Genomic DNA, 13,558 nt, shown 5'->3' with positions numbered 1-13,558 from the left:
TTCGACCCTTTCCGCAACAGCTGGTTCAACGGCTTAGTGAGCTCTGAACAACTAGGGATGAATTGTCTGTAGAAGGCAACCATTCCCAAAAACCTGTGCAAGCTTTTCACATCCGTCGGGCGGGGGTAGTTCAGAATTGCCTACAGTTTGTCATCGTTTGGTCTCAAAGTGTCATCATCAACCACAAATCTCAAAAGGTTCACTCTCTTTGATGCCAACTGCACTTTCTTTGGGTTGATCGTTATGCCCGCACGTCGCATTCTTTCAAGAACGGAATTCAGGTGAATGAGATGCTCTTCGAACGACTGTGAGAATATCACGACGTCGTCGAGGTACGCCATCGCGTAGTTGAACCTTGCATCACCCAGCACGATGTTTATCAACGGCATAACGTGCTCGATGCATTAGGCAAACCAAACGGGAGTCGAGTAAATTCGAAGAGCCCGCGGTGACAGGTGAATGCGGTTTTTTGAATGTCATCTTCCGCCACCTCAATCTGCAGGTACCCTATGCTTACATCCAGGACTGTGAAGAACCTTGCGTTCCCTAACGCGTACATCACAGCCTCCATCGACTGGAAAGGGTACGCAGCCGTAGGCGTCAGTGAGTTGAGCTTTCGATAATCAACACACAGCATGACCGAACCATCTTTCTTTGGCGCTAGAACCACTGGGGACGCCCAGGGACTTTGTGAGGGTCTTACTGCGCCGGTATCTATCATCTCGTGAAGGGCGCCGTCGAGAAGCTGTCTCTTATGCGCGCTTAATGGCCGCGGGTTACATCTGAAAGGGCGCGCATCACCCGTTTCGATCTCGTGCTGAAGCAAGTCGGTTCTGCCTGGTTTCTCTGTGAAGCAATCCGAAAACGGGAGTAAAGTTTCCACGAGCCTTCGGCGCTGACTACCGGTTCCTGAGGACGCAATAATTGCTTCTAATGGGCTAAATTCAGTGTCGCGGGGGAGCTGACTGCCACACAAGCGTGGACTCTCGCCCGATGGGCGACGCATTCCTGTTTGGGTGCGCTAACAAAGGGAACGAGGGGGTGAAGGGGCTGTAGCTATAGCCGTTCTCCCCCATGTCAAGGACAATGCCTTCGCTCGAAAGAAAATCTCTTCCCAGAATAACTGGTATGGCTAAGCCGGGCAGACAGACGAAGCGATGCCTCCGCTTCCTGCCGTCAAAACGCAGGACAAGACGTACCGCTCCCTCCGCTTTTGTTGTCCCTGCTGCTAAGCTCAAAGGGGTTTCGGCTGGCCTAACACGGATGTTACATCTACGGCAGGCCTCGAACACATCATCACCTACCAGTGACAGAGTTGAGCCCGTGTCAACGAGTGCCGAGTAGCTTTGACCAACTAACCGCACTAGCATAAAAGGGCTCGAGCTCGACAACATTCCTTGCGCTCTACAGGCGAGGGGGACAAGCCTCTGCGCCGCCGGTGCGGTCACCTGGTGATGTGGCGTGGGAGTATATTTCCTATTTTCCGCCGTGGCTTCCACAAAATTCTCCCGCCGACGGCGACAGGCTGGTATTACCAATTATCGCCGCCGGCGGTCCGCGTTTCCCTGCATACGCCTTACTTGACACTCTCGTGCCACATGGCCCGGCTGGTTCCAATTCCAGCAAAGCCGATCGTTCACCTGCCACGCGGTCGGGGGATGCCGCGTTCCGCGAAGCGGTTGGGGACGTCTTTCCCCTTTTTCCGCGCCTATGCGGATGTCGCTGGCAGCCCAGCTCGACGCCGCTGCTCGAACGCGTACGAGTCAAGAGCGCGAGGAATCGCAGAGCCTTCCGCTGGCCTTTCCTGCCCTACCGTCATTACGTCTGCGCCACTGGTGCGCTGCGCGGAGTCTTGACCTCCGGCCCAGGTGCATCGCGGCTCTAGCGATTCGGCTGGCCTGGGGGGTGGCTGGGAGCGCAATTCAGCGAGTAAATCCGCCTGTACTACCTTCGCTTCCTGTGCTAGGGCCTCGAAGTTTGGAAAACCACGTCCCCGCAAATACGGTTGGAAGCGCGGATGGCATTGCCTCATCACGCGCGTGACCTGTTCTAGATCGGTTGCCGTGGGATCTGCCCTCTTGTAGAGCTCCTACATTACGCATACATACTCGAGGAGGCTCTCCTCTGGGTGCTCTGTGCGCAACGCTAGCTCCTCAAGCATCCGGCGTTCGTAATCGGGCGGCAAGAACTCGGCGCGGAAGCGATCTGTGAAGTCTGCCGTTGACTGGAAGGCCGGCTGGCAGCGTCTCCATCGCGCCGCGCTCTCAACAAGTGCTGCGGGAATTACCTGCGCTACCACCACGTCGTCTGAGGAACCCAGTGCCGTCTGATAATCCTATAGTTCTTGCAAGAACTCGTGGACTGACTTCACGTCCAAGTAGCCGGAAAATGAGGGAACCTCTACATTTATCCGCGGACGCGAGACTGTCGCCGCAGCTGGGGCTTGGTTGGCGCAAGCCATCGAACCGAGCTGACGGGTGAACACCGACAACATTTCGTTCATCTGCCTCACCAGGGCGGCCGCATCGTTAACCTGCGCAGACTCTACCGCGTCCTTTACCTCACTTCCGGACGCACTGGCATCCGAAGCGGCGGCCCTATCTGGCACGTCTTTTCTCGGAGGCATTGCACTCAACAACTAAGGCCGGCCGGGAGCCTACATGCGCATGACTACCACCTAGCCCGCATCAAGAGGCTAGTCACAAAGGCTAAACTCTTCATAAAACTAACATATGCACAAAAAATTAAAACACAAACCGCCCGACACTAAAAAACACACACATAACCCAAAACAAAATTAAAACACTGCATAAACACTACTATACTACACTCCGCGTCATTTGCACACACGATAGCCCTAAACTCAAAATGGCATCGCGCCTAACTTACAAAGGACCGGCCCGTCTTTTGCCGTCGGCTGCCACGTTGGCAGAGAAATCGTCCACATGGGTGCTAATTCAGCCCCAGTTGGGCGCCAGTTGTGGGCGATTTCTCTGTCCGAGGGATGCGCACGACAAACACACAGTGGGCCGTATAACAAACATCTTTAACCTCACGTTCTCGCGGGCGTCGTCCAAGGCTGTGCGGGGTCGTCGTCCGGGGGGCTGCGGGTCGTTTCCGTGGAGAAGCGCCAGAAGCGAAGCAGGAGGAAAGAAGAGGCAGGGACCAAGAGCACGAGACGGTGGCACGAGCCTTCCTTTTATAGCCCCCTCGCGCGGGACCGGTTATCCACGAACGAGCGGGGAGAGGCAAACCGGCAGCGTGCAAGGAGCCTTGGGATAGTGGCGCGGCCGTCGAAAGCGCGGCGCGCCACGGGCGCTAAAGCTATGTGGCGTAGGGCCCCACATTGTCAAGAAAATGAAGCCTTACGCCGGCAGGGGTTCGGCCACCGGAGATATGGAGAAGGGCCCTATACCAACCATGCCCTTACCACCTAAGCCATTTTTCTTGAATAAATGTTCTCTACTACTGTTACTATATTGTTGATGATGTATAAAACTTACTTGAAAGCCATTGTGAAGGACACGACAGCATTGTTCGGGACGTTTGAATATATCAGGGCAGGTTGAGAATTGACCATTAATATCTTGAAGCCAATTCCGGCCAACATGTCATGTTATGTGCAATATATTTCCAGCCATCGAAACTCAGTGCAGGATATCGACCACTATAAAACCAGTCATGTTCATTGATGTAAAGTCCTCAAAACTGGCGAGGCCACATGGACGACTGTGTGCCAAAAGGTATTCAATGTAGATAAGCCAGATATACTAATAGCATCATATCAATCAATGCACACAATGATGTGTACAATGTTGGCAAGCCATCACAGCTGCCCATAAAATATCGACCACTATAACCCATGATGAATACAATATCGGGAAACATCTCTACTAGTAGTAAAATATTGATCATCATATGGCAGTAAATATTACAAGTTGACAGGCCATCAATGATGGCAAGAGAATATTGATTAACCTATGTAAAGATGTATGGTATTTTGGCAACCCATTACACTTCGTCAGGCAACATCGACAACTGTAATTGCAGATATACAATGCTGGGAAGCCAAGATGACTGGCAGAGGATATTGACCAATGTATGCCAAGATTCATTCGATGCTGACAAGCAATCAATACTGGCTTTGCAATTTTCAGCAATCTATGCCATTATAGATGCAATGCTGGCCAGTCGCCACAACTTATTGGGCAATTTTGCCCACTGCAACCAACCAGTATACATTGTTGGGAAGCCACTAAGACCGATGGGATATCATTACCCATATATGCCAAGATATAATAAATGTCGACAAGCCAGCTATACTGGCAGGAGAATATTTACCATTGTATGCCATCATCGACCATTTTATCTGTAGATATACACAATGTTGGGAAGCTGTCACAATTGGCAGGGGGATATTGACCAATGTATGCCAAGATATATTAAATGTTAGCAAGCCGCCAATATCGCTGGGCAATATTTACCAATGCATACCATGATATGTTCAATGTAGGCCAGTGGCCACCACTCGTGCATGAAATGACGCATTAAATGTTGGCAAGCCACTAAGTCTGGAGTTATAATATTGACCAATGAATGCCAAGCTGTATTCAATGTCGACAAGCCATATTTACTGGCAGGAAAATATTTACCATTGTATGCCATGATTCGCGAATTATGAGCAAGACATTGAAAATGGCTGGGTAATATTGGCCACCATATATCATTCTGTACACAATGTTGGCAAGCAATTCTATATGCAAGGTCATTATTGCCCATTTGTAGCCCATGAATGCCAATCATGGGGGAACATGTATATCACTGGTCCAAGAGTTTTCAATGTTATTGCATGACTGTATCATTATTGGTAGCGCATTGGCAACGCCGGGCCACTGGTGGACCAGATGTTTCCAATCAATTTTCAATATCGGCCCGGTCGCATGTGCTACCTGCGTACTTTATTCCAGGAATAATATAAGGTCTAGAGTAGTCTGATCTTCCTCCGCATTACGTTGAACTTGGCCAAAATTCAAAATAAAAAAAAAATAAACCGATTTCATTTGAATTTAAATAAAGTACCCCACTTCGATAATTCTTTAGATTTAAACATAGTCCTAAGTACCATTTAAATATTAGGCCTAAAGGTATTGCATTTTAAAAATATAATATATAAATAAATATAAATATATACGTGTGTGTTCCATATAAATGCATTAGGTTCCCTTTAAGAACAACAGATGTTTGAATTTGGGCTAGTTGGTAGCAGTTTCTTGAAGACATAGCGCAAAAAAGAGACGGGGACAACACAGATGTGACAACACAGATAGCGCCTGTCCTGTCTACATCTGTGTTGTCCCCGTCTCTTTTTTGCACTATGTCTTCAAGCAAGTCCCTTTAAGAAGTTTCCATCACAATTTGGAATTTGTATTGGTTGAAGTAAGCTACATTTTATCTGATGCAACATGCAAAGCGTTTTAAATCCTTTTAAAGATCTTTTTTCTTGTTGGCAAGGTTGAAAGTAGTTTAAAATGGACTAAATTTGCTATTTCTGGCAATTTCACGGGAGAAAGCAAGTGACGGTTCAACTTCTTCTCTATCCTGTAATTTTTTTATTTCGAGATGCAGTACACAATCCAATTTTTATTAACCTAATTTCCTGCCTCAGTTATGACTGAAATTAAGAATATTTGTAAAGACCAATTTTTCTAATGTGCACTTAGGTAGAGTCGTAATGCGCTTTGCAGCCTGATAGTATTGTCTGACTTTTATATTTCTTTCTCTTAGCAACGCGAATTAACCGCGATAACGAGCATTCTTGTCCCCCCAGAGCCATTTACTAGAAAGAAAAGCGAGCGAGCACGGAGCGAAACCACCATCCACCTAACAGCAAATACTGCGGCTTAGGGGAATGCTGGGTTGGCCTCGTGCTTGCTCGTTTTTTCTAATTTAGGTTGCTCTGCCGACAAGAATACTGGTCATCTCGGATCACTTGTGCTGCTGCCAGAAAAAAGTAAGATTCCACCGAAACTATCACCTAAGTACGTAAATGCAAATTAAAAACATAGCCTTCAAAAATGTTGAGTTTTTAATTTTTGTAATAAATGAGAAATGAAATAATATACTCATAAACTGGACAGACTTCCATTGCGCTTCTCAATAAAAAAAGATAGATGAAACGTTCAACCGTCAAGCGTTCTCCCACGAAAATGACAAAGTAGAGAATTTATTTCATTTTAGGCTGCCTTCAACCCTGGCAATAAGTATAGAGACAATAAATGAGAAGGCTTTTGATATTGTTTCATGTAACTTGTAACTAAACTGAGAAAATTATAAGTCCAAATTTTGACACCTAATATTTAAAAGGAAGCCCGGATTTGACCTCGGCGGTCGCTTTTCGGTAGAAGCGAAGGGCTAGCTGACCGTGTGGTGTGCGATGTCAGTGCATGTTAAAGAACCTGAGGTCGTAGAAATTCCCTGCTCCCAAAAATACGGCGTCTCTCAAAGCCTCAGTCTCTTTGGCACTGGAAACCACACAAACTAAACAAAAGACCTTCTATAGAATACAAAATGCGTACATTTCTGTATTTAATTTTATATTTTAGTTTGCAGAAGTTTAGTTCCTACTATTTATAAATTACTTAGAATTATTTTAGGACATTTAGAGAAAAGTCAAAGTTGGGGTAGTTATTTATATTCGAATAAAAATTCTCATTTTTTAAAATTATTTCACAAGATAGGAAAGGCGCTGTATCTGCCACGCTTTTTCTGTGGACACCTGACCCGTGTTGTAGGGAAAGGGGGCAGTGGGGACTTAAACTGGAAAGAGAAAAAGAGGAGCCATAGTGGAGGGCTACAGAGTAATTTCGACCAACAAGAGAACTTTAGCGTTCACTGACATAACATAGCAGAGTGAAGCCTCTCCGTTTCGCCTTCATCGCAACTTTTAAGGCGAAAGCCTTTAATAGCCCATATTATTGTCCATTTGCAGAACGTGTCACACTTTCACACGCATTCGAAATATGGGCATATGCAGCCTGTATGATAGCCAACAGGAAATGAAAGGCGAAGTATCTCTTGCACTTGTTTTGTTGACACCTGAACCGCGCCGTCGAGAGAGCGAGAATGGGGCAAGTGAAAGTGGAAAGAGAGAAAGAAGAGCCGCATGAAGAAATGTGACAGATACTGTGCCTTTTCTTTCCTATAAACCAAACACAAAGCAGCGTGGGACTGTTGCTTACAATTCAGTTGTCCACAGAAAACAGGTAAAAGTGCAAGAAGCAGTGTGACCATGGCACGGCAATCGCCACACTGGTCGTGGTAACAACTTTTATTGCCAGGAAATGCAAGGAACCATTTCGGGCTGGGGCGAATCCAGAGTGGCCTCCAGTTGGGGGCGGCCTCTTGAGCTCGCGTGACGAGGGCCAGTTGCGTATTTTTTCTTGGACTGCATAAATGCGAGTTTGCATCAAATGTTGCTCTCGCTGCAAATAATTGGTTCAGAGGAAAGGAAAGGTGCAGTATCTGTCACCTGAACCGAGTTGTTGAGAGAGAGGATAGTAGCAGTGAAAGTGGAATGATCTGTGCGTGAGTTGTGTCATATTCCGTGAGATCCTGCAATCCGGAATCACACACTTGAACGTGCACCAAGAACGCCACACGACAGGCGCAATGGTTCACCATAAAAACGCACTTGCCGGGGAAAGCGTGACAGATGCTGAGCCTTTCCTCTACTGTAAACCAATTATATGTATATGTAGCGCAGCAATGAACGCCGATAATAGGTTAACGATGAGAGGCAAGTCGTAGGGAAGGAAGGTTAAGTTTTCGCCATTCCCCTCTTAAGAGACATCTTAGTGACCCTCTGTTTTTTATATTCGTTATTTTGCTCGCTATTCAAAGTGTTTCACCCATAGAGAACGAGGCCTGGCTAATATAGAGAAAAAGTTACAGGTGCAAAACTATATTGAGACCTGCCAGATTGTAGCGCTGAATATATATCATACTTATAAAATAAAGTATGATATATATTCAGTGATATGTATTATATATATTCAAATAATGATTGATGACCTAGACAGGAAGAGTAGAAAGGTAGGCTTGAAAATCAATGTGCAGAAGACTAAGGTAATGTTCAACAGCCTCGGGAAGGAACCGCAGTTTACATTAGGTAGCGAAATACTGGAAGTAGTAGGCGAATATGTCTACTTAGGACAGGTAGTAACCGCAGATCCGGACCATGAAAAGGAAATAACAAGAAGAATACGATTGGGATGGAGCGCATTTGGCAAGCACTCGCAGATTATGACTACCAGCTTACCGGTATCGCTCAAGAGGAAAGTATACAACAGTTGCATCTTGCCTGTACTCACCTATGGGGCTGAAACATGGAGGCTAACCAAGAGAGTTCTACTTAAGTTGAGGACAACCCAGAGGGCTATGGAAAGAAAAATGGTAGGGGTAATATTAAGAGATAGAAAGCGTGCAGAGTAGGTTAGAGAAATAACTCAAGTTACCGACATTCTAGTAGAAAGTAAGAAGAAGAAATGGACATGGGCAGGACATGTAGTGCGAAGAGAGGATAACCAATGGTCGCTGAGGGTAACAAACTGGATTCCAAGGGAAGGAAAGCGTAGCAGGGGGCGGCAGAAAGTTAGGTGGGCGGATGAGATTAAGAAGTTCGCAGGGGTCAAGTGGATGCAGCTAGCACAGAACCGGGTTAAGTGGAGAAATATGGGAGAGGCCTTCGCCCTGCAGTGGGTCTAATCAGGCTGATGATGATGATGATGATGATGATGATGATATTTTTAAAATTTTCAACACTATAAAGCCACACCTATTTAGTCTATACTATTTATGTGGTACTGATGTTACTTGAGGTGGATAAAAATGAAAATCGATGGTGTTTTTTTAACTGAAATCAAATTTCAAGTTTTTTATGTTTTCGAGTTTTGAACGATTTTGTTGAGTTGTGGAGGACACACTTTACTAATCAGAACTCCAAGTTTTGTCGGAAATTAGGTACAAAACCTCCATAATAAACAAAAAAAAATACTGAGCAAACAAATTAGGGTGTCATACCAGTATGTAAGGTTTAAAGTGGATATTTTATAAAGCGTCGCTCCTGAAGGAAAATTTGCACCCTTTTACTAAACCGATTGCAAAAACAAAACATGTTTCTAATAGTTCTTTAAAAGTAAACGTTTCATAGATTTAGTGAGTAAAAATAATAAATGACAAATGCTTTGTGCGCAAGCAGCAGAAATCCAACTTCTCGAAATGCCAAAAGCGGCGTTTTCCGCCTCTACGTATATACGATTTCTTCCCGAGGAAACTAGACCCCATCTTACAACTCTAAGATGAAATCTTTTGCATCGTGACATTTGCCCACCACTTATAAGAATTTCATTGAAGACAAAGAGTTGGCAATGGGACATCAATTACCGTTCTAATTTGAACACACAACAGAAACACATACATATATTGTATTTACTGTACATCTCGTATATCGCAAGCGATGCGTTCATAATGCCTTTCTGTACGCAGTTGGCACAGAAACGTAAAGCACCTAACACCATACCTTCCATGGAGAGTGTGCCTGCTTCACTCTATTGTAGTGCTTCAATAGAAGGCAATAACATAGCAAATCCATCCGCACGTCATTTTGAAGGGCAGAGCTCTGGTATTGATTGCAAAGTTTATAAAACACAATATTTTTTTGCAAAAAAATATTACATTGGATATTTCGTAATTCGCTTCGAATATCGTGTACATTCCGACATTGCTGCATATTTTTGAAAGGTTTTATGACATATTTCAGCTGCTTTAGGACACGCATCTTGAAGTTTGAAATCGTCTTCTGCATGTGCTCTCAGCCCCGCTGCTATGATGAAGTGGTCAAGATTATCGGCTGCTGTACGGAGAACCCGAGTTCTATCCCAACCGCAGGCACCAGCGTTTCAATGGAGGCAAAACTGAGAGGAATCCATACGCTGCGCGATATTAGTGCACATAAAAATCGCTTGGTGGTCCAAATTCCTAAGCAGGCCTCGACTATGAATCCCTTTTAGCTTCCAGCTTTCCCTTCAACCTTCCTCCCTTGCCTATGGCACGGTTCAGGTGTCCACGAATCATGTGCGAAAGATGCGGCGTTTTTCCTTTCCTGTGAAGCAATTCTCATTATTATTATAATAATAATAATTATTATTATTAATTTTATTATTATTATTATTATTATTATTATTATTATTATTATTATTATTATTATTATTATTATTATTATTATTAATATTATTATTATTATTATTATTATTATTATTATTATTATTATTATTATTATTATTATTATTATTATTATTATTATTATTATTATAGTATATACTGTTCTCAAGTTGCCTGAGTAGTGGCTACAAGGCTTTTAAAACTAAAAAATAAATATTATACAACCTTCAATGCTAATGCGCGAATTTGCATTTACAGTTTGCAAAGCGCCAGTATGATGTGCGATGTCAGTGCACGTTAAAAATGCTAAGGGGCGCTTTGGACCAATAAAAAGCGATGATAATTATAATAATTGGTTCATAGGAAATGAAAGGTGCAGTATCTGTCACACTTGTTTCTGTGGACACTTGAACCACGCTGTAAGGGAAGGGAGGAAGATAGGATTGAAAGTGTAATGAGAGAAAGAGGAGCCGTAGTGGAGGGCTGTGGAGTAATTTCGACCTCCTGGGGATCTTTAACGGGCACTGACATCGCCCAGAACACGAATGAATCTACCTTTCGCCTCCTTCTCAAAATTTTTACAAACACAATGCTGCGCCCGGGAGCCTTGAAGCACTTAAATACAGACCTTTATAGGGGCTGCACCCTGTGTAGAGCGACCTTCTCGGCCGTTTTCTACATGATCTGGGCCTGTCCATCGAATCCCCACCATTCCCAATCCTTCATTACCCACCCTTCTAGGGAGGCCTGGGAGGCGGCGCTGCTCAGATGCCATGATCTACAGTCCCAGCGGACCTTGGTCGCCAGGGTGCGAGCGGCGTTAGATGCCATTGGAGCTCCGGAATAGGAGCTCCACCTAGATATGTCAGGGCCTGGGCCAATAGGGACTCGGTCCAAACATCTCCTTGTACAAAGAGTAAATAAATGTTTGTCACCGCCACCACCATCTAAACGCAGCAGCCGCGGTAGCGAGAGCATTTATCGTGCGGTGGTCCGTAGCACGCCACCTACGGTCCTCTTTCTCTCGTCCTTCACTGCAACCTTCCTCATTTTTCTTGGAATCAGTTGAGGTATGCGTGGAGAATTGTTACAGATAATGTGCCTTTTCATTCCTGTAAACCACTGAAACGCCGCTGATTCCTGCTGCACTGAGGCTGATTCTGTATGCGATATGGTGCGACGTTCGAGGAAGCACCCAATGAAAGGCGCCGCACGGGTGCCTGGATCGGACGCGCAGCGGGGTCAGCTTCGTATGCGCATAAATCGTCTGGTGACATCATAGTAGCAGTCATTTTTTTTTTCATTTTATATAATATCAGTATTAATAACTACCACTATCATTATCGGTTACTCTCGATCACTAACATTAATTCTTAAAAGATAGATTTAAAGAAAAACAGCGCCGGAGGTCTCTATGACAACCGTTTAGGCATGACGCTAGACAAGATGAACAAATATACAATTGTCAAGTGCCTGGTTTGATTGTCAGGGTGATTGACAGCCACACTGTGACGGAAGTGTGTGACAAAATTGTGGCGGACAGTATGAGACATAAAGTCTTTCGCTTTTAAAAAATCGGGTGCTCGAACGCTTCCGCAGCCCAATGCGCTACGCCATCCCCCATAGTCGCAGGCGCGTTCGAACGTGAACGTTATAAACTCATAACTTGGTTTTGTTTAGTTTATGGAGTTGATTGTCTCAAAGTGACTCAGGCTCTCATAATTGCCGCTGACGTAGTCTGCGGAAATTTCGACATCCTAAGGTTCTTTAACATGCACATACATCGCGCACCACACTGGTACGTTGCTTTTCGCCTTCATCGAAAAGCGGCCGCCACGACCGGGATTCCGTCCCACATCCTTGGGCGCGGCAGTCGAGAGCCCTAACCACAGCAGCACCATGGTGAGGCATAAATTATAACTATAAGCGAATAATAAACTCATCACTGCATATCTAATTCACGTTTTTCCTGTTCAAGTATGGCGTCTTGATTGCCTCATATTTGACATTCGCATTCTCCATTTTTTTGAGGCCGCGCCCTGCTACCGCTGCCACCTCATGCGTTTTACTCCATTACATTAGAGAACATTGACATTATTGCCTTTTTTATTAGTACTGATTATTTCTAATGCCCTTTCAGAAAGCTAGTCTCAGGAACCAGACTGTTCTGATATTAAAAGTTTATAACGTTTCTTCTTTGTCACTGCTATTTTAGTGCTGTGTGCTAACTCTCACCTCATGAATTGATCAATGGAATGAAAGTGAGCTTCGCAATAACAATATTCCTTTTGCGGACTCGGGACATCATTATAAAGCTACACCCAATTTGTCCTCGGGCAGCGAAAGTTTATGCACTCCATTCTCGTCACAGAATAATAAAAGACGTAAGAAGGACAGTAACGGCAACGACAAATTGATAGATTCATCTCCAGAAGAACAAAGCACTTCCGGAAAGCCGGCTTGCCTAGGAGCTAAAGGCCAAACAGCTAACCTTAGCGGAATATTATCTATGCATGGGGGCAAATAATGGCGCATCTGGCATAAAATTCAAGAATTTTGGTCCAAAACATTACTCGGTTATGAACTGCGCCTAGTAGTAACATTACGTAGTACTGTTTCCACGGGTTAGGAGCTTCTTCAGCATTGAAGAACTAGCACAGCAACTCTACAGCACAGAAATGTATCTAGGTAGCGAAAATTATTCTGTAGCTGTCTTCGTAGGTACCTTTCAGTCAGTATCCTGTTCCCTTCCCATATGGCGGGGTTGTGTCGAATGATAAGTCTGAAAAATACAGAGCCTTCCTTTTTCTATGCACCAGTTTGCAATTTACTGAGAGGTCGGAAAGAGCCCTTTTTATATGGCACGTCAGTGCACGCTAAAAAAATCCCTGCGGTTAAACTTTTCGCAGCCCTTTACTACACCGCATTTCAGAGCCGTGTCAGCTTCCGGACGCTTAAAGCTTCAAACTGAGCTAATCTAAAATAGTTTAATTTCTATTTCGTAAAAAGAAAAAGCAGTAGATATACCGCACAGCGGTAGATACGTTTCCGAAGGACACATAAAATTTTAGAAAGTTTTTCTGGGCACTTTACTACAGGATGTGTGTATTTGTACTAGTACCGGCTTACATATTTCATCATCAACCAAAGTTGCCTACTTTAGCACCAATGCCTTTAACTACCACACTCCTGAAACTAATCATTTACCATGCAACGGTGCACCATTATGGACTCACAGCGGCTTACACATCCACCAATCTATGCTTTTCAGCGACGATCTGATGGAATTACTTCCTCTTGGAATCTACTCCATTACCTTGACTGGCTATGTTGACTTGGA

The sequence above is a fragment of the Amblyomma maculatum genome, chromosome 7, assembly GCF_055883805.1.
Source record: "Amblyomma maculatum isolate TAMU_Amacu chromosome 7, ASM5588380v1, whole genome shotgun sequence".
Classification (NCBI taxonomy): Eukaryota; Metazoa; Arthropoda; class Arachnida; order Ixodida; family Ixodidae; genus Amblyomma; species Amblyomma maculatum.
This window is presented reverse-complemented; position numbering follows the sequence as displayed.